At 35.9% G+C, this 27,987-nt stretch overlaps 1 long non-coding RNA gene across 1 annotated transcript; it reads left to right on the forward strand.

The window, feature by feature from the left end:
* Positions 1 to 1,011: 1,011 nt before the first annotated feature.
* On the forward strand, positions 1,012 to 27,951 carry LOC138702710 (uncharacterized). The gene is made up of 7 exons (XR_011332869.1): positions 1,012 to 1,248; positions 1,640 to 1,874; positions 2,066 to 2,298; positions 16,037 to 17,203; positions 26,623 to 26,775; positions 27,192 to 27,344; positions 27,729 to 27,951. It is a non-coding gene; the product is annotated as an uncharacterized lncRNA (long non-coding RNA).
* The last annotated feature ends 36 nt before the right edge of the window (positions 27,952 to 27,987 follow it).

Raw genomic sequence — 27,987 nt, forward strand, 5'->3', positions numbered from 1 at the left:
AATTTGACGGAAGTTTCTTATATTTGATCCTAAGTAAACATTTCGCTTCTCCATCTTGAAGGGAGAAAAAATAATTTTCTTCCATTCATTAAAAAAAAAAGGTCTCGCAAGTACGGATTACCGACGGAAGGAATGCGAATCAAACACTGCGATAAGGAAGAGCGGGCGAGAGGAAAAGTCACGAGATACCGTGAATAATATTCGAGAGTACAGTCGGAAGAGAAATGACATCGATAGAATCAGTCTTGGGTTGTGATAGTTACATTACGACTTTAGTTTGTTCCATTGCATGTGAATACGTGTCTTGTATCGCACGGTATTATTATTTCATTCGTAAGCATGTTGCGCGATTAATTAGCTTCGAATTTTTCTCCTGCTACGATCTTTATTTTCACAGCGATGTCCTCATTTGTTCATCTTCTTGGTAGAGACAGTACTTCCATCGACTCGTACCTCTCCTCCCTCGGCGTGCATACTTACACACGTCAAAACAGACAGCAACGCCACCATTGGTTTTCGGTAATCGTTTCTTGCGCGAGCTATACCTACATGTTCCGCATCCCTGCTGTAAACCAAGAACTTCTCTAGGTCTTCAATATCTAGAACCGGTTGTCCAATACAGTATTACCAACGTAAGTAGAAACACCAGCGGACATTCATATGATTATTTATTACTGAAAAGTTCTCAATCTTGACACAAGTAGTCTTCCTCATACAATTGTCAGATTATGTAAACCAAAACTGTAAGAATGAGTTTCCTGTGTTTTTGCCTTTAACCGCCGAATTTGTTGTTGAAATCTGGTAAGTAAAAAGTTGAAACTTTTAATGAGGATACAGTTTGACTTTTTGAGTGCATGTGAATCGAAATAGCCTATGCAGTGTTTCTCAATCATCATGTCACCGTATCTGAATGTTTACGTGGTATTAGACAGCATCAAATAAGACTTAATTTTTAATAACACTTCAAACCAAAGTGTGATTACTAATCTACTATATGCAAATAATATTTCAGATTACAGTGAATAGCAAGAAATCAAGTAGTCCGTATGGAAATTGGTGGGGGGAAAACTCTAAATCTCAAATATTTTGTTGGTCAAAAACGTAAAATTATGTGACATCATAGCAGATGAAATCAATAGTGTGGCGTTCAGTTCAAAGTCCACATTTTCTGGATTTTATTATAAATTCAACAGTTCACCAGGCCTTCAAAAAATATACTGCACCGTTGTCCAACACAATCTTTCCAACGTAAGTAGAAACACCAGCGGACATTCATGTGATTATTTATTATTGAAACGTTCTCAATTTTGACACAAGTAGCCATCCTCATAAAATTGTCAGATTATGTAAACCAAAACTGTAAGAATGAGTTTCCTGTGTTTTTGCTTTTAACCGCCAAATTTGTTATTGAAATCTGGTAAGTAAAAAGTTGAAAATTTTAATGAGGATACAGTTTGAGGTTTTGAGTGCATGTGAATGGAAATAGCCTATGCAATGCTTCGCAATCATCATGTCACCGTATCTGAATGTTTACGTAGTATTAGACAAAGTTTTACAACATAAAATAAGACTTAAATTTTAATAACACTTCAAAACCAAAGTGTGATTTCTAATCTACTATATGCAAATCATGTTTCAGATTCCAGTGAATAGCAAGAAATCAAATAGTCCGTATGGAAATTGGTGGGGGAAAAAACTCTAAATCTAAAATATTTTGATAAAAAATGTAAAATTATGTGACAACAGAGCAGATGAAATCAATAGAGTGGCGTCCAGTTCAAAGTGTACATTTTCTGGATTTTATTACAAAATTCAACAGTTCACCGGCCTTCAAAAAATATACTGCACCGGTTGTCCAACACAATCTTTGCAACGTAAGTCGAAACACCATGACTTTTTGAGTGCATGTGAATGGAAATAGCAATGTTTCTCAATCATCATGTCACCGTATCTGAATGTTTAAGTAGTATTAGACAAAGTTTTACAACATAAAATAAGACAATTTTTAATAACACTTCAAACCAAAGAGTAATTTCTAATCTACTATATGCAAATCATGTTTCAGATACCAGTGAATAGCAAGAAATCAAGTAGTCCGTATGGAAATTGGTGGGGAGAAAACTCCAAATCTAAAATATTTTGATGAAAATGTAAAATTATGTGGCATCAGAGCAGATGAAATCAATAGAGTGGCGTCCAGTTCAAAATGTACATTTTCTGGATTTTATTACAAAATTAAACAGTTCACTGGCCTTCAAAAAATATACTGCACCGGTTGTCCAACACAATCTTTGCAACGTAAGTAGAAACACCATAAAGTTGTGTATGTGTGTATAGATATAGAGGCTAGTATTTTCGAACTCTACAAACTTCATAGTGATGTTTGAAGAAAGTGTCTTAATTTTCTCTGGCCAGAAACCAACGATTCGAATCCGGGTAATAATCACATACCGTAACATGAAATAATAAACCCCTAGTATGTCGTTTCTCTCAGTATATTATACAGATTTGCTGTTTATGTCTGGGCATTTAACGTACATTTATATGTTGTTTTCAAAGTTTGCACTTAGAAGACAGGCATCAAATACTGACTCAAGTCAACATGCAACGATTCTTGGTACAGATTGATAGAGAAATAACCCTTTCTGTTTCGGTACATCTCATTCAAGTGTCCACTAGGACTTTGAATTTCATGTGGCTACATACAGTCTATGCACCAATAACGTTGGGAAAATTGCAAATTGAGAAGAAATTCTGTTTTACTGTTTGTACAGAATTTCCTCGAGGTATAGTAATGTATTGTTCTCTCATTCTTGCAATACAGTACAATCACACATCTTATTATTCTACAAACTGTATATTTAAGAACATCATTTGTTTGCCTCGTTTTAACCGTGACAACGTTTTTTAGTTCTTTTAAGCATTCTGGTTATTGTATTATGTTCGTGTTTAGTGAATGATTTTAGATAAGGGCGCAAATAGCCATAGTAACTGACGCGCTCTTTTTAAACCCCACTAACCTTTATGAACATGAATATGATCCACTATCACATTCTGAAACGCTCCTATTGCGTAATAGCGCAAGACAATCAACAGCTGTTACTTGCTGATACTGTCTTACTGCGTGCGATTTCTTTTCCAATATGATGCCCTATTTCATGCAAGAGAGCCATGAATGTTTCTTTCGATAATATAAATCTAACCTTAAAATCAATATTATCGTGTTGTTCTATAAAATTCGATCCCTCTCTCAGTATTCTTGGTCTTGGTAGATGTTGTACCCGATCCAACATAACCTATACGTCAGACGATTCTATAATAGTACCTAATAAAATTGGATACTTTAAAGTAGAAAGGTGCAAAGTGCCAAAATCATAGAAAACGAAACTATTATGCAGAAAAGTGCAATGTGCCTAGGAGGATGATGTATGAAAGAGGCTACATCCACTTGTGTTCCTTAAGCGAGATATTTAGATGTTACGTTGCCAGCACCATGCAGTTTCAGACGGTAAGCGCCCTATTGAGCTGCCTCATAGAATGCAATGAATCTTCAACAGGTCATGTTTGTGCCCAAACTTACACACAGTGAAATGTTTTACAGACGTCAGCTTTCACGTTATAACTTTGGAGTTTGTGTATGGAATACAATGCAGTCTTACATGTGTATGTGGGATGAAAGCATCGCGAGTAGAGGTGCCAATGAGATTGCCTCGTGTGTACTAAAACTGATGAATATGGACATAACAAACAAGAAGAATCTGATAACTGTGCAGCTGAAAACAAAAATCGTGTAATGGTTTTCATGTGTCTCTTTTTAGTTGCCACATAGTACATAGAACAAGCGGCCACAGTCTCTTGAAATGCGATTCTGATTTCGCTTTGATTGAAAAACAACAGAAAGTGACAAAAGCCTTCATTCCTAGTGACCTGCTTAAAATCGTACAAGACTCTAAAGTTGTAAAACCATTTCAAACCTTTTCACTGCTAGAGTCATATTTCCTTAATATGCAAGATGTTGCTGATCAACTAATTTCCATCAAGAACTTGAATATTTCTAAGGCATGTTGCATTCAGTATGATGTTAGTAAAGCAGGTAGTGTTTCTGTGAAATAGTCCCATGATAATGAAGCAGTGCATACCAATAAAGTGCTTAAAAAGGAAAAAAAGAAACATGAAAGATGTGCAGTCAGCATTGTTTCATGTTAAAGCATAAAATAGGGAAATTACTGAAGAAAAGAAGGGGGATCTACTAGCAATGACTCCCTATCTTCCAAATGAGGAGCATGGGCAGTTCTACAGGCAGATCTGTGAGAAAAAATTGCTCCAGAATAGGAAAAAATAGGTACTGGACTTTGCACCATTCTACTGCAACTGTACCCATTACTTAACCCTTTTCACAATCTGTGTTATATAATTAAATATGGAGAAATAATGTCTTTACATACCACTATTATTAATGAGTAAACATTGTACTATTGCTGTTTTCTATCAGTAAAAAAACATGACACAAATATGTGTGCAATTATTCTTATAGCTACATTTTTTTTATCTTATCTCCAATGTTTCATTTTGGCACTTTGCACCCTTCTACTTTAAAGTATCTAATTGCTTTATTCACAAAACTTTTCCTATACACACATGAATCTCGAGTTCATTGTGATATGTATATTACATTTTACTTACCTGTTTCTGATGACAGCTAGGCTTCGGCCTAGGGACACAGAGTAACCAGTATGAGGTTTAAAGTAGCGGAGTATAAATGACGTCATGACCCGTGTGCAGTCACCCGACTGCAACACACAGGTGGCTCCGTAATGTCGTTGTGTGTAGGCCTATTGCTGCTTGGCAGCGGTACGTGTAGGCTTCGGCGTAGGGACACCTGATTGAAGGTTACAACTCGCGTTAATACTTTAATGGTAGACATTTATTGTCTACACTAAGAATGTACTGTATATACTGCATCTGTACACGGTGAAATATAATTTGTGCCGTACTGTGACGGATTGTTTACATGTTGAAACACAAAGTAACTGTGCTCTCCATCTCCCACTCCACTCGACCAACAGAACACTATCGTCCGTGCGTTCTGAACTTCATGCATGTCTGTGCCCAGGGGCGCGTTTCACAATCCTTACTTACTTACTTACTTACTTACTTACTTACTTACTTACTTACTTACTTACTTACTTACTTACTTACTTACTTACTTACTTACTGGCTTTTAAGGAACCCGGAGGTTCATTGCCGCCCTCACATAAGCCCGCCATTGGTCCCTATCCTGAGCAAGATTAATCCAGTCTCTATCATCATATCCCACCTCCCTCAAATCCATTTTAATATTATCTTCCCACCTACGTCTCGGCCTCCCCAAAGGTCTTTTCCCCTCTGGCCTCTCAACTAACAACACCCTATATGCATTTCTGGATTCGCCCATACGTGCTACATGCCCTGCCCATCTCAAACGTCTGGATTTAATGTTCCTAATTATGTCAGGTGAAGAATACAATGCATGCAATTCTGTGTTGTGTAACTTTCTCCATTCTCCTGTAACTTCATCCCTTCTAGCCCCAAATATTTTCCTAAGAACCTTATTCTCAAAAACCCTCAATCTCTGTTCCTCTCTCAAAGTGAGAGTCCAAGTTTCACAGCCATACAGAACAACCGGTAATATAACTGTTTTATAAATTCTAACTTTCAGATTTTTTGACAGCAGACTAGATGACAAAAGCTTCTCAACGAATAATAACAGGCATTTCCCATATTTATTCTCCGTTTAATTTCCTCCCGAGTGTCATTTATATTTGTTACTGTTGCTCCAAGATATTTGAATTTTTCCACCTCTTCGAAGTATACCTAAATCTCCAACTTTTATAGTTCCATTTCGTACAATATTCTGATCACGAGACATAATCATATACTTAGTCTTTTCGGGATTTACTTCCAACCCTATCTCTTTACTTGCTTCAAGTAGAATTTCCGCGTTTTCCCTAATCGTTTGTGGATTTTCTCGTAACATATTCACGTCATCCGCATAGACAAGAAGCTGATGTAACCCGTTCAATTCCAAACCCTCTCTGTTATCCTGGACTTTCCTAATGACATACTCTAGAGCAAAGTTAAAAAGTAAAGGTGATAGTGCATCTCCCTGCTTTAGCCCGCAGTGAATTGGAAAAGCATCTGACAGAAACTGGCCTATACGAACTCTGCTGTAAGTTTCACTGAGACACATTCTAATTATTGGAACTAGTTTCTTGGGAATACCAAATTCAATAAGAATATCATATAAAACTTCTCTCTTAACCGAGTCATACGCCTTTTTGAGATCTATGAATAACTGATGTACTGTACCCTTATATTCCCATTTTTTCTCCTATATCTGTCGAATACAAAAAATCTCATCAATAGTCGATCTATTACGCCTAAAACCACACTGATGATCCCCAATAATTTCATCTACATATGGAATTAATCTTCTCAAAAGAATATTGGACAAAATTTTGTACGACGTCAACAAAAGTGATATTCCTCGAAAGTTACTACAGTTAGTCTTGTCCCCTTTCTTAAAAATAGGTACGATTATGGACTCCTTCCATTGTTCTGGTACAATTTTCTTTTCCCAAATTGCAAGTTCAAGTTTATAAATTTCGCTAGCTAATACGCTTCCATCCTCTTGTATTAATTCTGCTGGAATTTGATCAATACCTGGAGACTTGTACTTTTTCAGATTTTCTATCGCAATTTCGACTTCAGAAAGTGTGGGCTCCGGTATAAATGGCTCAGCAGTTTGTATTTCAATTTCGTCCCGATCATTTCTATTTGGCCTACGTGTATTTAGTAGTTGCCCAAAATAGTTTTTCCATCTGTTAAGGATTGAATGAGAGTCTGCAAGTAAGTCGCCATTCCCATCCTTGATCACGTTTACCCTTCCCTGATATCCATTTTTAAATTCCTTTATACCCTTATATAAATCTCGAATGTTTTTATTCTTACTATTTGTTTCTACCTCATTAAGATTTTCCTTCAAGTAATCTCTCTTTTTATTCCTAAGTGTACGACTTGCTTCTTTCATTGAAATAATTATCTCTATTCTCTTCAATTGGATCCTGTAAGAATTTCAATTTTGCCTGTTTCCTTCTATCTACTGCAATGACAAATTACAAATTAACAATTTACAAATAACAAGTAAAAGATTACAAATGCTTGTAAATTGTGTTTCACAATGCTTTTTTATTAGTTTGTAAAGTCTGACGAACTTTACAAAATCATCTAAAGAAATTTACAAATACGCATTATTGGTTACACAATATCGCCAACGACAGTTTACAAAAATTGCTAAGGAGCAGAGCTAAAGTCGCTGTATTTTTACTACTATCGATACATAATATGTTTATATTTTGTACTAAAATAGATTATTCTAAGCTTGCTGATTCATATTTCACCAACAGAAAATATAAAGTATTGTTTAAAAAAATTAAAAGTAGGGATTTAGAGTTTTATATATTGGCGACAATGGAGTTTCATGTGATGTGATTGGTCGAGTATACCAATACGTCTATTACTTAAATGACCAAAGTTAGCACAAAATTCAGTCAAATAAGTAAATAACAGATTTCGTTCACGTACAAATATGCAATTGATAAAATAATTATGATGTCTAAACACAAAATCAGGTTAATTCTTTGTGTTGATCCATCAGTATTTATTAATGTTGCATTCCTAACCTCACAAACATTAGTGATTCCATCAGCAGCATAAAAATTCTGTGCTATAGTAAATAACATTTTGGTGATCAAAAACCTTCCCCGAATTTAACTCTTTTAACAACATCAACTACCCTGTGGGCACTTTTGCACACTGATATATTAGAAATTCCGTGCTTATCTGCTAACCCACGGAACTGACTGCATCCAGTGCAAAACAATACAGTTCTCGCTTTGAGGTTAGGGCATCACTTTTCTCTTTTGGATGTTGGATACGATGTCCCATATCTTGTAGGAGAGATTCCAGCGAAACGGGACTCGAAACGACTTCAGAATACCGCGTAAGTAGTGTCGCTATTGCATTATTGAATTATTTATTTTTGGTGCAGGGAACTTCTTTATTAAGTGCGAGTATTTATTAAATACAGTCTTCGTATATAAATACTTACGCGGTATTCTGAAGTATAGCGCGGGACTCATTCGAAACCTTTCATTAAATTTATACAATGATACGAACGTGTTATTAATTCTTGCCCGGAGAATTTTACGTATAGGCCTACGTCTTCGTTTGATTAGGCCTAAATTCAATATCTTCGTCTGAGTCATTAGAACTCCTTAATAACATCAAAACTGCTTTAGTTTAATTCTTAATATTATCCAGTTACTCAAAAATTAATTTAATAAGTATTTCTTTATTGTATTTAGTCATAATTTGTTGCTATATCAAACTTTACACATTTCAGAGGTATTGTAGAAAATGTGCTAATTTTACAAGTAAAATTTACACGTTTGTAAAATTACTCTTCATTGTGAAACAGAATACTTGTAAAGTGAGCAAAATTTAATTTTTAAAGATTTGATTTCCTTTGTAAAGTTCAACATTACAAACAAAGATTGTGAAACAGAAGTTTACAATTTACAAGCAAAGTTTACAATTTACAAAGATTGTAAACATTGTGAAACAGGCCCCAGGACCGAACCCTGATGATAACATATCCACGAAATTACTTAACACTGTCAGATACAAAAACGAGAAATATATATACAATATGGCGGCTAACGATTCGTTAACAGTTTACAGCTCCGATTTTCGATCTGTAGTTTACAGAGTGCTTTAACGAACCAATAGCTTTAAAGGTCGTTCTTGCAACTCTTACTGACGCTAAATGAACAGTTATAGGACCAATAGTGTTTAACGAACTTGTAAATAATGCTTTCTTGCAATTCAGCATCAGTGAATTTATTTTTCTCTCCCTGATCAGTTTCAGCATTTTTATTCTTTCTTCACCCACTCTACTATACGTGAGTCACACGCAAATAATTATGATCTGCGCATGCGCTAGGTCTCCCATCAGCAGGACTGGCCGGTATCGCCTTAAAAATCACGTGTTACTGAACCGGATCCGCCTACAGTACAAATGACAACTCGGATTCCAGTGTCTCCGATTGGCGATGAGACATGCAAACTCTGCATATGGTGGGGGAAAGTCAACTTATGTTTTAAGATACGACTGCGCCATACTTATTTTTTATACAGGGATATCATTTTCTTTTTACTAACATTTCTAATATTAACCTGGCTGTACTTTTGGATCAAGGATTAAGAACCGGAAACACCGTTTGCTACCCCCTTCCACGACTGGAGTTCGATGATACTGGCGTAATATACAAACAAATCACTTTACTAGGTATAGGAGGGAAGAAAAGTAGTTCATCCATTTACGTAAACTAGGAAATATCGCGATTTTGAGTTTGATAATTTTCATTAGGATTTTGTTTAATCAAAATAACAGTACAGTATTAACAATAAGTGTTTTTACTCACGAACTAAGCTTTCCATGCGGACGTATTCATTATGCAGTGTATATTATACTGTCAACAGCACATTAGCGTACACTATAGAGAATGAAGTTAAATTGAAAAATAATCATAATATGGATATTTAAACACATTTTTGAAAATGGTGGCCGTTCATTTCGATACAGGCTTCAGTTCTAATGTGCATATTATAGCACTATAGACTATTGTACGTAATTCCAATTACCAGGTTCGTACTTCTTATCAGTAACTCATGTTGAAATAATTCTGTACCTATTCTATAAAAGAGACCTTACGTACTGTAAATTCAATCTTCACTTCTGCCCGATCCGAAAAGATAAAATTACTCAGACATGCTATCTACTGTCCGTCCAAGTGGTTACGTCGCAGCGTCGTAGAAAGGGAGGAAATCACGTGACAGTTGATTAATTGACAAGGCCCTTTTATTAAGTTATTTTAAACAATTGTATGGGTATAATATTACGTAGACGTCCAATTCCTAACAGAAATTGATGTTCTCAGAAAAGAGCTAAGACAGCCCAGCCGCTAGCATTTACAGAGAGGCGAATAGAAGCAGGTGGGGGAAACCGGGATGCGACGTAGGCAAATGGAAAATGAAGGAATATTGAAAGCTCTATAGTCACTCGAAAACGCGAACATACTTTTGGAACGTACTGTTTACTATGACCGTAAGGCTACTATGACTGTATATGCGGTCTTAGATCTGTGTGGAGGACGGTTGAACTTCATTAGTAGAAGGGGTGGGAGTGAAGTACATTCAAAAACTCAGGTACAATAAAAATTGAAGTAAAAATAAAATGATGTCCCTGTACTAGGTACCCCAAAGAAACGGGAGATTTTGTCGTTGGTAGTACATGGATTATTTTATTATTTGTCATTCTTTAGCCAGACTGTTACAATTTATTGAACGTAGAGTATTGAATTCGTGAGCAACGAGGATTTCTTGTAAAATCTTATTATCCAAATGCTCGTGGAGAGTTTCCCCGCCACTTTCAACTCCGTCATGATCCTGTGCGATTAGAATCTGAGTTCGCAATTTAGAAGAAACAGACTCAGCACTAAAGTCTCTTCCAAAGCAATTAATGGGCCATATTTCTTTCAGGATGCCAATGGTTGTGTGCAAACTGTTTTTAATTGGTTATTTTACGACGCTTTATCAACTGCTACGGTTATCTAGCTTCTGAGTGAGATGAAGGTAATAATGCTAGCGAGATGAGTCCAAGACCCAACGCCGAAAGTTCCCCAGCATTTGCTGAGTTGAGGGAAACCCCGGAAAAAATCGAAACCAGATAACTTGTCCCAACCATGATTTGTACTCGGGCTCGCTAGTTTCACAGTCAGACATGCGAACCGTTTACTCTACAGCTCTGGACAGCAAACTGTTAATGCAGCTCGTTATGTGATAATCAGGCGTCGAGACTTTGGACCCGATACAATATGTTTACTGTGCATGTACTATAGGTTGTTGACTCGCTGCAGGTAGTGAAAGGTAGAGATGTGTTGAGGTAACAACGTTGCTGTTTAAGTAGAGTACGGTAGTATGGGGAAATAACATTCTGAAAGTAAATATACATTACTCAATGACAATGTCAAAAGAATGTGATTGTAGCAGTTTGAATTTCTTCATTTATCCTACTGATCGTCTTTAGGAAGTGCAGTTACAGTACTGAATTGCAATGTTCTACAAGATATATTTTCAGTGTCTCAAACATAAATCTTTTTCGGTTATCTGCCAAATACAGTTTGTATTGTGAAAAGCTGAGCTCTACATCGCATGACGTGATAGGAGCAAAACGAAAAAACCTAGCATCATTGCAGTCTCTAAGAGACAGTCCTTTATTCTCGGTTGACTCTATGTCCACTAATTTGCTCCATATCCGTTATTTTTACATAAAATTGATTTCCACTTCTGTTTTACACGTTCAGTAACTGGTGTACTTGGTGTCTCATTAATTCTGTGTCATTTCCTCAACTAATTTGAGGGCTTCCGGCATCTCTTGCTCTGACTTTTCTAACCGTGTAATAGTTTCAGACACAATTTGAAAATAGGTTTGTATGAAAACCAAATAATTATTCGTCAGAACCTTCAAATCCGGAGCGTTTTCCTTTGCGTATTTGTTTGCATTCATTCTACAGTACCCCCACCCACTGTACGCTTTATCACTATACTCAGTACGCCGTTATGCGGATTTCCCACTGAACTACTCTATCGGGTCCGAAGTCTCGAAGCCTGGTGATAATTATTTAAACATTTTAAGTGGTCAATTGAGAAGAAGAAATTTTCGTATCAACAAATCAACTTGGTTTCAACAAGACGATACAAGCAGCCACTCTGTGACGGAAATGAGGAATTTCTTTGGAAATTATGTCATATCGAGAAATAGAGACATTCCCTGGCCTGCACGATCCCTCCCGACGTAAGTGCGTGTTATTTGCGTTTATGGGTGGTATTTAAAACAAACGTAATAGGCAAACAAACCGCGAAACATCGAACAACTGAAGAAATTTCAAACATCACAGTCGAAAGTTGCAAGTATAACGAGAAACTTCAAAGAACAATTTACAAGAATGTATACACTTTGGTGGAAGACATTTTTTGAGGGATGTAATTTTCAAGCAGTTGTAGTTACATGCAAATGGCGTACTATATTCTATATTTTCATATAATAAAACTAATGTAATACAATATTTAAAGTTTCATTTCACTATTTAAAAATCTCCCATTTCTTTGGCTCACTGTGTGGTACACGTACGGGCAGGGCATAGTTGCGCCCCACGGTCAGATAAAATGCAGCAGATAAAAAAGGGTTTTGTGGGCATAGTTGCACCCCGTTCGCATCAGATAGAGAAAAGGGGATGGCATAATTGCGCCCCGATGAAATAGGTAGAGAAAAAGACACTACGGAAACTCGAGCCTCGTAATCAACCAACCTCATTGATTTCTTATTCGATTTAATGTTCATTATCGATACAGTTAAAATGAACACCATGAAGTTGGCAGTATTTTATTAACTGTTTTTCTACTGTTTATGCAGTGATTATCAATAGCTTACCGTTAAAATGAACACCATGAAGTTGGCAGTACTTTATTAATGTTTTTCTACTGTTTATGCTGTGATTATCAATAGTCTACCGTTAAAATGAACACCATATAGTTGACAGTGCTTTATTAACTGTTTTTCTACTGTTTATGCAGTGATTATCAATAGCCTACCGTTAAAATGAACACCATGAAGTTGGCAGTACTTTATTAACTGACATATTCAAATGAGTGAGCCGTTGGAATATGGGGGCTTAGCAGTCTTTGACATTTTATTAATGATTTTCACACCGTCTGTGGCGTATAGTGAAGTTAATTTAAAATGAATGTTAAGTTTAGGCAGTGGCGACTGATTGACTGAGGCAAGTGAGGTCGGGCCTCAGTCACTTGGCTTAACTGAAATCAAATTTTGTAATGTATTAGTTATTTCAATGAAGCATATATCGCTGTAGAAGCATTTGAAAACTTTGTGATGTAGATAGACCTGTTTTGCGGTAAAATTTGTTCCTGAGGCCAGGATCGCTCATGCCGGGTCTGGCTTGTGATGTATATAGACCTGTTTTGCAGTGAAATTTGTTCATGAGGCCAGGATCGTTCGTGCCGGGTCTGCTTCTGGATTTTCGTTTGTCTTCGTTGGCTTTTGACGTTGCGCTTTAAACGTTGTAACTGAGGCACAATTCGTCTGGCCTGGTCAGGTTTCACTCCTCTCAACCATGGGCCGGCCTCAAGGGTAGAGCGGGGTGGGAATAGGGTGACTTATCTTCCTAAATAGGCCATAAATAACAAACATTCCAGCTCTTTGGCAGGCAGAGACCCACACTATTCTCTCCTCTTATATCTTAGTTTATGACTTAAGCGAGGGCGTTGTACTATTGTACTTCGTGTAGTGAATCTGGGCCAATATTGTTATGTATTCCGGGAAAATATAAACAGAAACAAATGCGAGAAATAATGCTGGTGTAGTTAATTCATTGTTAGAGTGTCCTTTTTCGAGAAGAAATAATATTGAAAGAAAGGAAGTTTTAAATAAAGAGAGAGCCGACCGAGATACCTACGACATCGCTGACAATTTTTCTGACAGATAATCTTAAAACGCGAGTTTCTATTGCATCCTGGTATGGGCAACATAAATGGTTAAGTGGTAATGTGGTGCAAAATAAACTTCTGTGTTGGCCTTGTTCGTTGCTGTCAAGGGAAAAAAATAAAAAGAAAAGAAAGAAAGGGAAATTTCAATACATAATATGGGTTGCTTCATCACACTGAAACTATCACTGAAACTCGCAGCATAACAGCTTATTTGGTGAGCGAAATTATTATTTTTCATTACTAGTAATAATAATAATAATAATAATAATAATAATAATAATAATAATAATAATAATAATAATAATAATAATAATACAGTAATAATGATATTAATAATATAACAACAATAATAATTAATATCATAAATAAACATTTTCTATCGGAGGCACTTAAACTAGTTGCATCTGGCCTCACCGAGGATTTGGATCACCGGCCGCTACTGAGTTTAGTGAAAAGGGTAAAGAGTTAATAATTCACAATGGTTCTAAATTTCAATTTTCGAAACCCTGTACCGTAGGGTTAAGATATCGATGTACAAACAAAAAATGCAGTTCATTTATTGTGTGTGATAAATAAAAAAAAAAAGTGTTATTTTAAATAGTAAAATTGATCATATGCTAGTCCTACCTGATTTCAATGCAGCCATCACTGTAATATTTGTAAGTAATTTGTTTATATCATGACAATCACTTTCGTGTGTACTATGCCCATCGGGGCGCAATTATGCCATGTCCATTCTGCTACCTGATTTCTTCGGGGCGCAACTATGCCATGTCCCTTCTGCTACCTGATTTCTTCGGGGCGCAATTATGCCATGCCTAGGCCTCACAATTGACCGCGGGGCGCAACTATGCCATACCGACCCGTACCTATAAATTGTTATTCATACAAAACTATGACACTTGTGAAGCGAATCATTTCTGTTCTTACATTTTGTGTGTTATTAAATCAAATAATTTGGACCATTCTGTACTGTAATACGTTTATATGTAGTAAAAGAAAAGACATTTGGAAATACTTAAATGCACAATTTCTCTTTTAAATCCAATTAGTTAAATAAACTGATAATAATAATTAAAAAATTATGATTTAACGAGGTTCGCAACTGCAGAGGTTATATCAGCGTCGCCAGTGTATCGGAATTTTGCCCGCAGAAGTTCTTTTACATGCCAGTAAATTTACTGACATGAGCATGTCGCATTTAAACACACTTAAATGCCATCGACCTGGGCCGGGATCGAAATTGCAACCTCGAGCATAGAATACCAGCGCTATACCGATTACGCTTCCGAGGCCGATTAATAGTAACTAAATCTTTAAACAACACATATTCTCGTTGTCTTAACAGATTAGGAAAACGTCAGTCATGAATAAAATTACTTACGTATGTCCTTTCAAAACATATTAGGCCTACTAAAAATTATATTAAATATACCTTATCCCTGTATTGATATTTAGGCCTGTATATAAGATTGTATGTAAAAATTAAATCCTCCTATAAAAGTATATAATATTCTATTTTAATTAATATTGACTACTTTGATCTCATAATAAAAAATTAAAACAAATCTAATTTCTCATATAATAGGCCTATAAAGAAAAATCATTCCTGTAATTAACTTAGTTTCAACAACATGCGCCAGATCTCTGCATTCTTTTTACATTCATCAGTTTCGCTTGTATTGGGCTATACAGAAGATGTACAGATCTATAGTCTGAGGAGGGAAAGCAGATGTGCATCTGTCAATTCAGAGCAATCGTCGTTCTTAAAGAAGTTCATTTTCGGGAATGTTTGCTCCGTACGTATGTAGAACCAAACACAGAACTTATACGCGCTTTGTAATTGTTTTGAATATAGAAGTACGTTATTCATTTTCCCATGCTCTTTGAACTGTTATTTTGCGAACGACATTGCGCTGAATTCCACTACTAGGCAGTGACTACAAATCCCCTCTACTCTATCATGACGCATGGGGTTAAAGGGATGAATGGCGTCTCCGGCTTGTCTCCGGCGCTCTTCTGCATCCCTGCCTTAAATCCTATATGTGTCAGTGAAGGAATAGCCTATGTACTGTAACTTCGAGATTGAAGTAGACGAGTTGAAGTGCAATAGTACACCAGAATGGAATCACTCACACGGTAACGAACGGAAAGAGACGAAGGGGCTAAAATGCATATTTTATGATATTATCTAATACCTACAGTATTTTTCAGATGTGAATAATCTGTACGTGTGTCTACGTCGAAGAAGCTAACCGACATTTCATGGAAACCTGTTTTTCAGTTCTTCATTCCTATATCCCATTCATTACAATAACAGGATAAAAAAAAATAAAATATTTTCATTGATGTTTCTTTTCCTCTTTTTCAGATAATATAAATTAATTTCATCAAAGCAGCCCATGCTTTCACGAATTTAACATATGAATTATAAGATTTCAATGAGAAAAAAACCGACATTGATTACTACTGAATTTGACTTCTCATATTCCTGATTGGATTATAATACACATCGGATGAGATGTATAGATAACCGATGACAAAAGTACACGAATTTCACTTCGAATATTCCTGAAAATGACTCACGGATTGGAAAACCGATTATGATAACAATACACGAATTTTACTTAGCATATTCCTGAAACTGACTCACGGATTCGACAATACACACTGGATGAGAAACCGATTATGACAACAGTACTGGAATTTGTCTTTGTATATTCCTAAAAGTGATTCACGGATTCGACAATACACACTGGATGAGAAACCGATTATGACAACAGTACTCGAATTTGTCTTTGTATATTCCTAAAAGTGACTCACGGATTCGACAATACACACTGGATGAGAAACCGATTATGACAACAGTACTCGAATTTGTCTTTGTATATTCCTAAAGTGACTCACGGATTCGACAATACACACTGGGTGAGAAACCGATTATGACAACAGTACTCGAATTTGTCTTTGTATATTCCTAAAAGTGACTCATGGATTCGACAATACACACTGGATGAGAAACCGATTATGACAACAGTACTCGAATTTGTCTTTGTATATTCCTAAAAGTGATTTACGGATTCGACAATACACACTGGATGAGAAACCGATTATGACAACAGTACTCGAATTTGCCTTTGTATATTCCTAAAAGTGACTCACGGATTCGACAATACACACTGGGTGAGAAACCGATTATGACAACAGTACTCGAATTTGTCTTTGTATATTCCTAAAAGTGATTTACGGATTCGACAATACACACTGGATGAGAAACCGATTATGACAACAGTACTCGAATTTGTCTTTGTATAATCCTAAAAGTGATTCACAGATTCGACAGTACACACCGGATGAGATATATTATAAATGAACGGCAAACGGAGGATGGCAACCGATTACGACAACAGTACACGGATGGCCTATGATTCATGGATTAGACAGACAACTAACCGAACGTGAAGGAGAAGAACATCTCGGACATACTGCATGGGCTGCATCAATCCATCAATCCATTTGGAATAAACTGTATTTGGATGTAAGTATTCTGACATAAATCTGTCCAATTCCTTCTTATATTAAATTTAGTGGCATAATTATATCGCATCCTTGGAATAATATTAGCGTAACTATCAAAAGTCAGTTTTGAATAAATGCAAGATAAACATTTCAAAGTCATATGAAAAATCAGGATTACCAAGTATCAGTGTAAGTCCCGCAGACTTTGCATTTGAACCTAGAGATACGGCACTTCTGCTGTTTGATAGAGGATTAAAATAAATAAAGCTTAGAAAACTGCCTGCAATTCAAAATTCAATTTTTGAGAGTTACGACAGTATTATTCTAGTGGTGCGATAAGCCACCACGCAAATTACAAATACTAAGAAATAAGTTAATGGGTATAGCAAAATATGACCCACCTCGCATCCATTGTTTCTTACGTGTTATCAACTTATCACAGAATTCTTCTGGTTGACTAGCTTGTTAAGAAGTTTAAATTTTTTTTAATATTCTGTACATTGGTTTTACACTGACTAGGAATTGTTATTGAAAATTATGACATGTAACAATGTAATTTTTTATAGTCGAATTGCCTATCTTAGATTTTATATTTAAGTGACTTCTAAATATCGGATAAAATTATGTGATTTTTTAAATATACAGAACATCAACAAGCTTTGTTTTCTGACTTACAAGAGAACTCCTGATGAGCTTATTTCGAAAATTTTCCTCATGTCGCTCACATTATTGTATGCCTACAGCAGACAGGCAAATACAAAAATATTGTCTGCCAATGCAATTGTAAGGTTGTGTAATGACAGCTTGAATAAAATAAAAAGCAAAAAATTGAGTAGTAACAGTGCCATTAGATGATACTACTCAATTTCGATGTCGCAATCGTTGAGTGCTCAACCTTGTCTGGCACGGTTGCTATCGACTCTCTCCCACGATTAATTTTGCTCACTTACTTACTGGCTTTTAAGCAACCCGGAGGTTCATTGCCGCCCTCACATAAGCCCGCCATTGGTCCCTATCCTGAGCAAGATTATCCATTCTCTATCATCATATCCTACCTCCCTCAAATCCATTTTATTATTATCTTCCCATCTACGTCTCTGCCTCCTAAAGGTCTTTTTCCCTCCGGCCTCCCAACTAACACTCTATATGCATTTCTGGATTCGCCCATACGTGCTGCATGCCCTGCCCATCTCAAACGTCTGGATTTAATGTTCCTAAGTATGTCAGGTGAAGAATATAATGCGTGAAGTTCTGTGTTGTGTAACTTTCTCCATTCTCCTGTAACTTCATCCCTCTTAGCCCCAAATATTTTCCTAAGCACCTTATTCTCAAACACCCTTAACCTATGTTCCTCTCTCAAAATGAGAGTCCAAGTTTCACAACCATAAAGAACAACCGGTAATATAACTGTTTTATAAATTCTAACTTTCAGATTTTTTGACAGCAGACTGGGAGATAAAAGCTTCTCAACCGAATAATAACACGCATTTCCCATATTTATTCTGTATTTAATTTCCTCCCGAGTATCATTTATATTTGTTACTGTTGCTCCAAGATATTTGAACTTCTCCACCTCTTCAAAAGATAAATTTCCAATTTTTATATTTCCATTTCGTACAATATTCTGGTCACGAGACATAATCATATACTTTGTCTTTTCGGGATTTACTTCCAAACCTATCTCTTTACTTGCTTCCAGTAAAATTCCCGTGTTTTCCCTAATCGTTTGTGTATTTTCTCCTAACATATTCACATCATCCGTTTAGACAAGCAGCTGATGTAACCCGTTCAATTCCAATCCCTCTGTGTTATCCTGTACTTGCCTAATGACATACTCTAGAGCAAAGTTAAAAAGTAAAGGTGATAATGCATCTCCTTGCTTTAGCCCACAATGGATTGGAAAGGCATCTGACAGAAACTGACCTATACGAACTCTGCTGTGCGTTTCACTCAGACACATTTTAATTAATCGAACTAGTTTCTTGGGAATACCAAATTCAATAAGAATATCATATAAAACTTCTCTCTTAACTGAGTCATATGCCTTTTTGAAATCTATGAATAACTGATGCACTGTACCCTTATACTCCCATTTTTTTCTCAATTGTCTGTCGAATACAAAATATTTTGCTTTCCGAAGCAATAACTGTAAAATATACAGATTCCCTCCTTACCAAAAAGGAGCTTCTGGAATTAAATACTCCGATTCCCTCCCGTAAAGTCTAGCTGGCTGGGAGGGTGTCATGGTCTATCTGTTTTTGGTTACAGTGGCGTAGCGTCAATGTAAGCTGAAAAGCTCAGCTTCCCCAGTTAATAATAATTTCATAATAAACCTTCAGTTTATGAACAAAATCATTCATTAATTTTAATAGTATTATATTTACGCGTTAAATATTGTGATGCGGCAGCTGAGGATGACTTGTGATGCAGCAGTAACCGAGAAGCCTGTACATACTGATTCGAATCTCCTCCACTGCGCTACAAACAGACCCGTTTCTTTCACGCATTCTTCTGTGTAACCCACCCCGCAGATTTTCCATACCTTTCTAACTAAACTACCCTGGTCGCAAGGCTCGCAAGAAGCTAGCTTTGACATTGAAAATAATTTACTTTTCGAGTTATCCCTTACCGTGAGTTGTGTTCATTTAAAGTGTAAGTGTACATTGTGGCTGATATAATAAATAATGAGTGAAATAATAGTTCCCGACACCAATTTACTTGAATTTTTTAGGACTATTCCATTATCAAGACTGACTTACGAACAAAAGTGTGATTTAAACAAAAAAAAAACAAACAAATAAACAAATGACCGACTACCTTGCTGTCAAGGAAGGATACAACCAAAAGGCAGACGCATACTTACGTAATTATACAAGGACATCATTTTATTTTTACTTCAATTTTTATTGTATCTGATTTTTTTAATGTACTTCACTCCCACCCCTTCTACTAATGAAGTTCAATCGTCCTCCACACAGATCCAAGACCGCATATACAGTCATGGAAGTGATTTTCAGAGGCCAAAAAGATCTGCGATACTAATGTAGAACTACTTCCTCTTTGTTTTATATAAACCCAAACTTCAGCTTTCAGATATCTTCGAAAATTTCAAACCATGAATAGTAGCCTATACAAAGTGTAATGAAGAATGCATTTTGATTTAGAATTTTAAAAAAAGTTTATATGATGTCTTTCATAGCTTTGCGTTAAAACTGTTTTTATTGTGCCACCTCCTAGATGTGTTACAGTCTGATAACAAGCTAGCTTGATGCACGACCAGTCGGTTTCTGTCTGCTACACTATTTCTCGCCCATGCGCTGAATCAGAGGAGGATCTCTTCCCTCTCCGTTCATTCACTTGCTTTAAAACTCTGCTTCTTTCTCTGGCCGCTAGTGCGCTGTTATCTATGTGTGTTAACTGCAGTAAAGGAGGAAAGGATTGACTTCCCTCCACACAAATAATCTCGCATCTTTCTCACAGTTTTCTAGCAGCGCATGAGCGCGCGTCGTTTAAAACTCGATCAACCGAGGTTTTCTTATGGCTGTGAACTTAAAAATTATCGAATCTTCCTCGAATTTCAAGGCACATATTTTATTTGGTATTTACTTTCAAAAGAAGAAAAATGTAAGGAGGACTTTCCTCCCTTCCCTCCCTCGAGGAACCGCCACTGCCATAACCCCCGTGACCCCGACAATATTATATATCAGTAATCCGCCATCGTAATAGTTGCAACAGTGTACACTAGTTGCGTTTGTCAAGTGAGAGTTTAAATGTCCGGTCTAGAGATAGATGGTGCTTCGCTGTAGATGTCACATTGGTGAGAGAACTCATCGGTGACCCAGTCGCGGTTTAAGTGTCCAGCCCGACGCTGTGGATGTTGCGAGGGTGAGGCAGCACCTCAGGGTCAGAGAGTCAGATGTGTCTGTGTTACAGAGAACGCCGGATTTCAGACAAAATGATATCACATCTATAGTAAATGTCGCGATATGATCAATGTAGATCAGGTATGCTCATTATCTGACTTCCGATTACGTTCTGTAATCACAACCTTCCAATGTAGAGCGTGCTGTTCCTCGTTCCAAGCTCGACGGATGGCTGCAGAAGGCAGTCAAGTACTTAGTAAACGCACGAACAGTGTGAGACAATGACACAGTCAAAACCTTCTGTAAGCAAACAATCATTCCTTACAGTGTGGGAGGAAGACTATTTTTGTTGTACGTTCGGTGAAAACGTAAAGTGTTTACTATGTTGTAAGGTACTGTCAGGAATACTACTGAGCAATATAAAGCTACATTACTATAGGCTCTGCCACCCAGAACATGCCGAAGTGACAGGGAAGCTTTTTTTTGTAATATAGCCTATTTTCATATACCAACGTTATTATTATTATTATTATTATTATTATTATTATTATTATTATTATTATTATTATTACTATTATTATTATTGTTATTGTGATTTTATTCCAGCAAAAATAGATATTTTGATAAAATAATTTTTCAGGTGTGCAACGTGCACTACAGCTTCAAGAATTGAAAGCGCTTCATGAAAGGCCAAACATTGAAGAGAGTCGAACAATTCAGAGTCTATGTTTTGGAGCAAGTTAGTATGTTGGGAATTAGCTAAGGCACTAAAACCCTTCACGGATGGTGAACTTGCAAAGAGATGTATGGTGCCTGAACAAAATACAGTTAATTATGTCTCTGTACTGCAACAGCTCAAAAGTGAATTCACAGAACATAGATTTAGTGATTTTTAGACTATGGAAAGTGATATTGGTCTTTTTGTGAATCCTTTCATAGTAAATTTAGTACAATCCGTGAGAGTGCAGTTCCAGGACGAGTTAATTGATTTACTAAATAACGTAGAATTCAGAACTAAATGCAGAGAATATGACTTGACAAGCATAGAATTATTTAAAAAATGAACAAAACGAAATATCCCAAGATGAGCTTATTCGTTGCCACTACCTTCGCCTCGACATATGTGTGCGAACAATTATTTTCGAGAATGAAGGTTGCTAAATCCAAACATAAGTACCGATTAACAGATGAGCATCTTTAGCGCATTGCAGTAAATTTGTTGGAAATAGATTCCCGATTACTTGCAGAAAAGAATGCAGATGTTGAATAGATCGCAATGTAGATTATATGGTGGAATATGAAAATGATATTTTCTATGATATTATTATATCATAACTATATTAAATATAATAAATAGTGTAATAACTGAATATTGCAGTGTATACTCTTTCTTTTTTCAAATTCAGTTTATTATCCGTATTTGAAAGAGTGTAAGAACTATGTTACGGGCGGCGGTGCTGCAATGTAGTTGGGGAGCCCAGTTCGTACATTGTGTATGTTATGCAGTGCAGCATCATCCGTGTAATCGGCGCTTTTACAATTTTGAGCATACCTGATGTAGATAAACGACTGTAAATAAAGCACAAAAAAATATTTCTCGCCAATTTCCATTAAGTATTTCTTACTGTGCTCGTTTCTGCCCTACTGGAATCCAATAGTTTATAGTACTTTCCGCAATAAGGGACGTGGCATTTTAAGTTGTAATGTTTCGTATTTTGCGAGCTTCCGGCAAAATATCGTCTAAAATGGGTAGACTTTTTATATAAAGCCAGTACTGTCAGTTTTAAAACTTCCTGATTAAATGTATCCAATCTAACAGGAGAGACGCGAGTAATTAGTTTTTTTGGAAGTGCTATTACGCTTTTCTCCTAAATTATTTCCTATCACGTAAATATATACCATAATTTCAGACACACACGTCGCTTCCGAAATCATCAAGTTTCTTGAATTTCATAACTGTTTTTAATGCAGTCTGAGTTTTCTTTTTAGAGGGTGTTGTACTCGGTTATATTGATAGAAATTATTTTTTTTTTTCACTAATGATCTTAAAACAACCGTAGCACGAACAGTTTTCGCAATTGGTGAATCACATTTGCCCTCTCCTTCACTGAAAAATAGGTATACATTTTTTATAATATGTGCAGCTTGTCTCTCTAATGAATGACCTCTTCCAACAGGAGAAGTACGAACATTACAATTACTGTCGTCATCACTATGTTGTTCACTCTCTTCAACACATATTTCACTAATTTTAATGTATACTCAGAAAACTAAACAGATAATGCAAAATACGTGCACTCCAAGTCGTTACAGAAATGGCAACTATGTGGTGTTTACCTCTGCGCTGAACGAAGGAAATAGCAGTAACTTGTGTGGCCTTCTGCTTTCATCCCCGCCTCCTGGTAGTACACTCACCCTCTCGTTACTGATTGACAAGATTAACTTAATGATTAAACTCAACGGCGGGGAGTTATCTTTTGTACAGAGACATCATTTTATTTATACTAACATTTTTAATATTAATCTGGATATACCTTTAGAGAACCGGAAACACAGTTTGCTACCCCCTTCCACGACTGTAGTTCGATGATACTGGCGTAAAACACAAACAAATCAGTCTACTAGGTATAGGAGGGAAGAAAATTAGTTCATCCATTTACGTAAACTAGGAAATATCGCGATTTTGAGTTCGATAATTTTCGTTAGGTTTTTGTTTAGTCAAAATCCAGTGCTGTATTAAGAATAAGTGTTTTTACTCACGAACTGAGTTATCCATGCCAACGTATTCATTATGCAGTGTATATTATACTGTCTACAGCACATTAGCATACAATATACAGAAAGAAGTTAAATTGAAAAATAATCATAATATTAATATTTAAACACATTTTTGAAAATGGTGTCCGTTCATTTCGATACAGGCTTCAGTTCTTTTGTGCATATTATCGCACTATAGACTATTGCATCTAATTCCAATTGCCAGTTTCGTCCTTCGTACTAGTAACTCATGTTGAAATAATTCTGTACCTACTCTATAAAAGAGTACCTTACGTACTGTAAATTCAATCTTCACTTCTGCCCGACCCCCACAGATGAAATTACTCAGACATGCTATCTACTGTCCGTCCAAGTGGTTATGCCGCTGGATCGTAGAAAGGGGGGAGATCACGTGATAGTTAATTAACGAGACCCTTTTATTTAAGTTATTTTAAACAAATGTATATTATTACTTAAACGTCCAATTTCTAACAGAAATTAATGTTTTCACAAAAGAGCTAAGACAGCTCAGCTTTTACAGAGGGGCGAGCAGAAGCAGCTGGGGGAAATCGCGATGCGGCGTAGGCAAACGGACAGTACCTGTGCGAAAATATGACTCAATATTGAAAGCTCTTTCGTCACTGGAAAACGCGAACATATTTCTGGAACGTACTATACTCACTAACTCAGTGCTGTTTACTATATGCGGCCTTGATTCTGTGTGGAGGACGGTTGAACTTCATTCGTAGAAGGGGTGGGAGTGAAGTACATTCAAAAGCTCAGGTGCAATAAAAATTGAAGTAAAATAAAATGATGTCCCTGTATAACAGGTATGCTCAAAATTGTAAAAGCTCCAATTACACGGATGATGCTGCACTGCATAACACACACAGCGTACGAACTGGGCTCAGCAACTACATTGCAGCACCGCCCGTGGCATCGCTCTCACTGTCTTACAAATACGGATAATAAACTGAATTTGATAAAGGAAATATTCAGTTATTACATTATTTATTATATTTTATATAGGCTAGCTATGATACTATTGTATCATAGATTATGTTATTTTCATATTCCACATTGAACATGTGTAGGCCTATTCTTTTCTGCAAGTAATCGGAAATCTATTTCCAACGAATTTACTGCAATGCACAAAAGATTCTTATCTGTTAATCGGGACCTATGTTTGAATTTTTGGATTTAGCAACCTTCATTCTCGAAAATAATTGTTTGCACAAATACTGTATTTTGAGTGACAGCGAATAAGCTCATCTTGGGATATTGCGTTTTGTTCATTCCTGAATACTTCTATGCTTGTCAAGTCATATTCTCCGCATTTAGTTCTGTATTCTACGTGACTTTGTACATCAATTAACTCGTCCTGGAACTGCACTCTCACAGACTGTACTAAATTTACTATGAAAGGATTAACAAAAAGATTAATATCACTTTCTATACGTCTAAAATCATTAAATCTATGTTCAGTGAATTCACAGTACAGAGATGTAATTACTGTAACTATATTTTGTTCAGGCACATAGATTTCTTTACAAGTTCACCATCCGCGAAGGGTTTTTAGTGCCTTAGCTAATTCCAAACATACTACACAACTTGCCCCTAAACATAGACTCTGAATTGTTCGACTCTTTTCAATGTTTGGCCTATCATGAAGTGCTTTCAATTCTTGAAACTGTAGTGCACGTTGCACCCCTGAAAAATTATTTTATCATAACATGTATTTCTGTTGGAATAAAATCACCACAATAACAATAATTGTAGTAGTAGTAGTAGTAGTAGTAGTAGTAGTAGTAATAATAATAATAATAATAATAATAATAATAATGTTGATATATAAATACATATTACAGAAAACAGCTTCTCTGTCACTTCGGCATGTTCTGGATGGCAGAGCGTATAATGTTTTATGTTGCTCAGTAGTATTCCTGACAGTACCTTACAACATTGTAAACACTTTACGTTTTCACAACAAAAATATTCTTCCTCCCACACTGTACGGAATGATCGTTTGCTTACAGAAGGTTTTGACTGTGTCATTGTCCTGCACTGTTCGTACGTTACTAAGTACTTGAATTGCCTTCCGCAGTCATCCGTCGAGCTTCGAACGAGGAACAGCACGCTCTACATTCGAAGGTTGTGATTACAGAACGTAATCGGGAGTCAGAGAATGAGCATAACTGCTGTATAAGAACACAGTACAAGCTAGCATGTGAGATTAGAAGCGAGAGGTAGAGAGTGAGGCAGAAGAGATAGAGAATGTGGGATAAAAGTACTGAGTCGCTGCAGCTCCTAAGATTTCACCTGTGAATATGTTTTGCACAAATCTGTATGTTGGCAAATGAGAAGAAAGCTAGAGAATTATTTGCAAATTCTAGTCTAATAACGGAAATGTACTTGGGGCAGCAGCTGTGAGTAAATCATTATTAACTAGACCCAAGCATTTTTGGTTTTAATATAGGCCTAGTTGTTTGCAGTAGTTTCACATAACGGGCCCAACAGACCCATGAGATCTAGATATTTTACCCTGATGATGAATTCCATGTAGCTCCGAAAGGTTGGAGATGTAAACTGTCCGTAACAGTGGAATTTCCAAAGTTTCCTTTTAACAAGGTGAGTAGTTTTATCGATACTTAAGATTCAGAGCCCTCAGTGGGATCTGAAATGCGAAATTCGCCTTCGAATAGCTCAAGTTGTAGTCATCAGATAGCTGGGCGACGGTTATTTCTTGTGTATCGAAGAAAAAATTGTTAGAGCAAATGTTTCGTAATTTAGAATTCTAATATTCTTTGTTTGTTTACAGATTTATATTAAAATTCATCGAAATCCCCATTTATCTTAAGGCACCAGAGGACAGATAATCATTCGGCAGTCATTTCAGAAAAACGTTTGGAGCCTAATTTAAAATTCCTGTTTTATTGCACAGTGTATATAAAATATACTGATTTTCACTCACGTAAGTAGCTAATACTCCATTTATAACACTCACATTAGTTCTAAGTTTAAAAATTATATTATATTATATTATATTATATTATATATATATATATATATATATATATATATATATATATATATAGAACAATATTATTGATACCTATTCATTCACATAAGAAGATAATAAGTTACTCCATTTATAAACTTTGCATTAGTTCTTACTTTAAAAATTTCAGTACATATAACAAAATTATTGATATTCACTGTTGTAAGAAGATAATACTGGCTACATTTCTACAGTTCTCATTACTTCTTAATTTAAAAACTGTAGTCATGACATAGCAGGGAGACGATTATTTCTTGTGTAACGAAGAAAAATTTGTTAGAGCAAATGTTTGGTAATTTAGCATTCTAATATTCTTTGTTTCCTTACAGCTTTCTATTAAATCTCATCGAAATCCTCAATTATCTTAAGACACCAGAGAACAGATAATACTTCGGCAGCCATTTGAGAAAACCGTTTGGAGCCTAATTTAAAATTCCCGTCTTATTGCACAGTGTATATAAAATATACTGATCTTCACTCACGTAAGTAGCTAATACTCCATTTATAACGTCCACATTAGTCCTAAGTTTTAAAATTATATATATATATATATATATATATATATATATATATATATATAACAACATTATTGATACCTATTCATTCCCATAAGAAGATAATACTCCATTTGTAAAGTTTGCATTAGTTCTTACGTCAAAAATTTCAGTACATATAACAAAATTATTGATATTCATTCTTGTAAGAAGATAATACTGGCTACATTTCTACAGTTCTCATTACTTCTTAATTTAAAAACTGTAGTCATGAGAGAGCAGGGAGACGATTATTTCTTGTGTAACGAAGAAAAAATTGTTAGAGCAAATGTTTGGTAATTTAGCATTCTAATATTCTTTGTTTCCTTACAGCTTTCTATTAAATCTCATCGAAATCCTCAATTATCTTAAGACACCTATCTGGTAGGATGGAAGAGAAGGCCTTATGGCCTTAATCCTGTCAGATTAAATAAATAAATTATTATTAATTATTAATTAACAGATAATAATTCGGCAGTCATTTGAGAAAACCGTTTGGAGCCTAATTTAAAATTCCCGTCTTATTGCACAGTGTATATAAAATACACTGATTTTCACTCACTTCAGTAGCTAATACTCCATTTATAACGTC

This window comes from Periplaneta americana, chromosome 7, assembly GCF_040183065.1.
Source record: "Periplaneta americana isolate PAMFEO1 chromosome 7, P.americana_PAMFEO1_priV1, whole genome shotgun sequence".
NCBI classification, from domain to species: Eukaryota; Metazoa; Arthropoda; class Insecta; order Blattodea; family Blattidae; genus Periplaneta; species Periplaneta americana.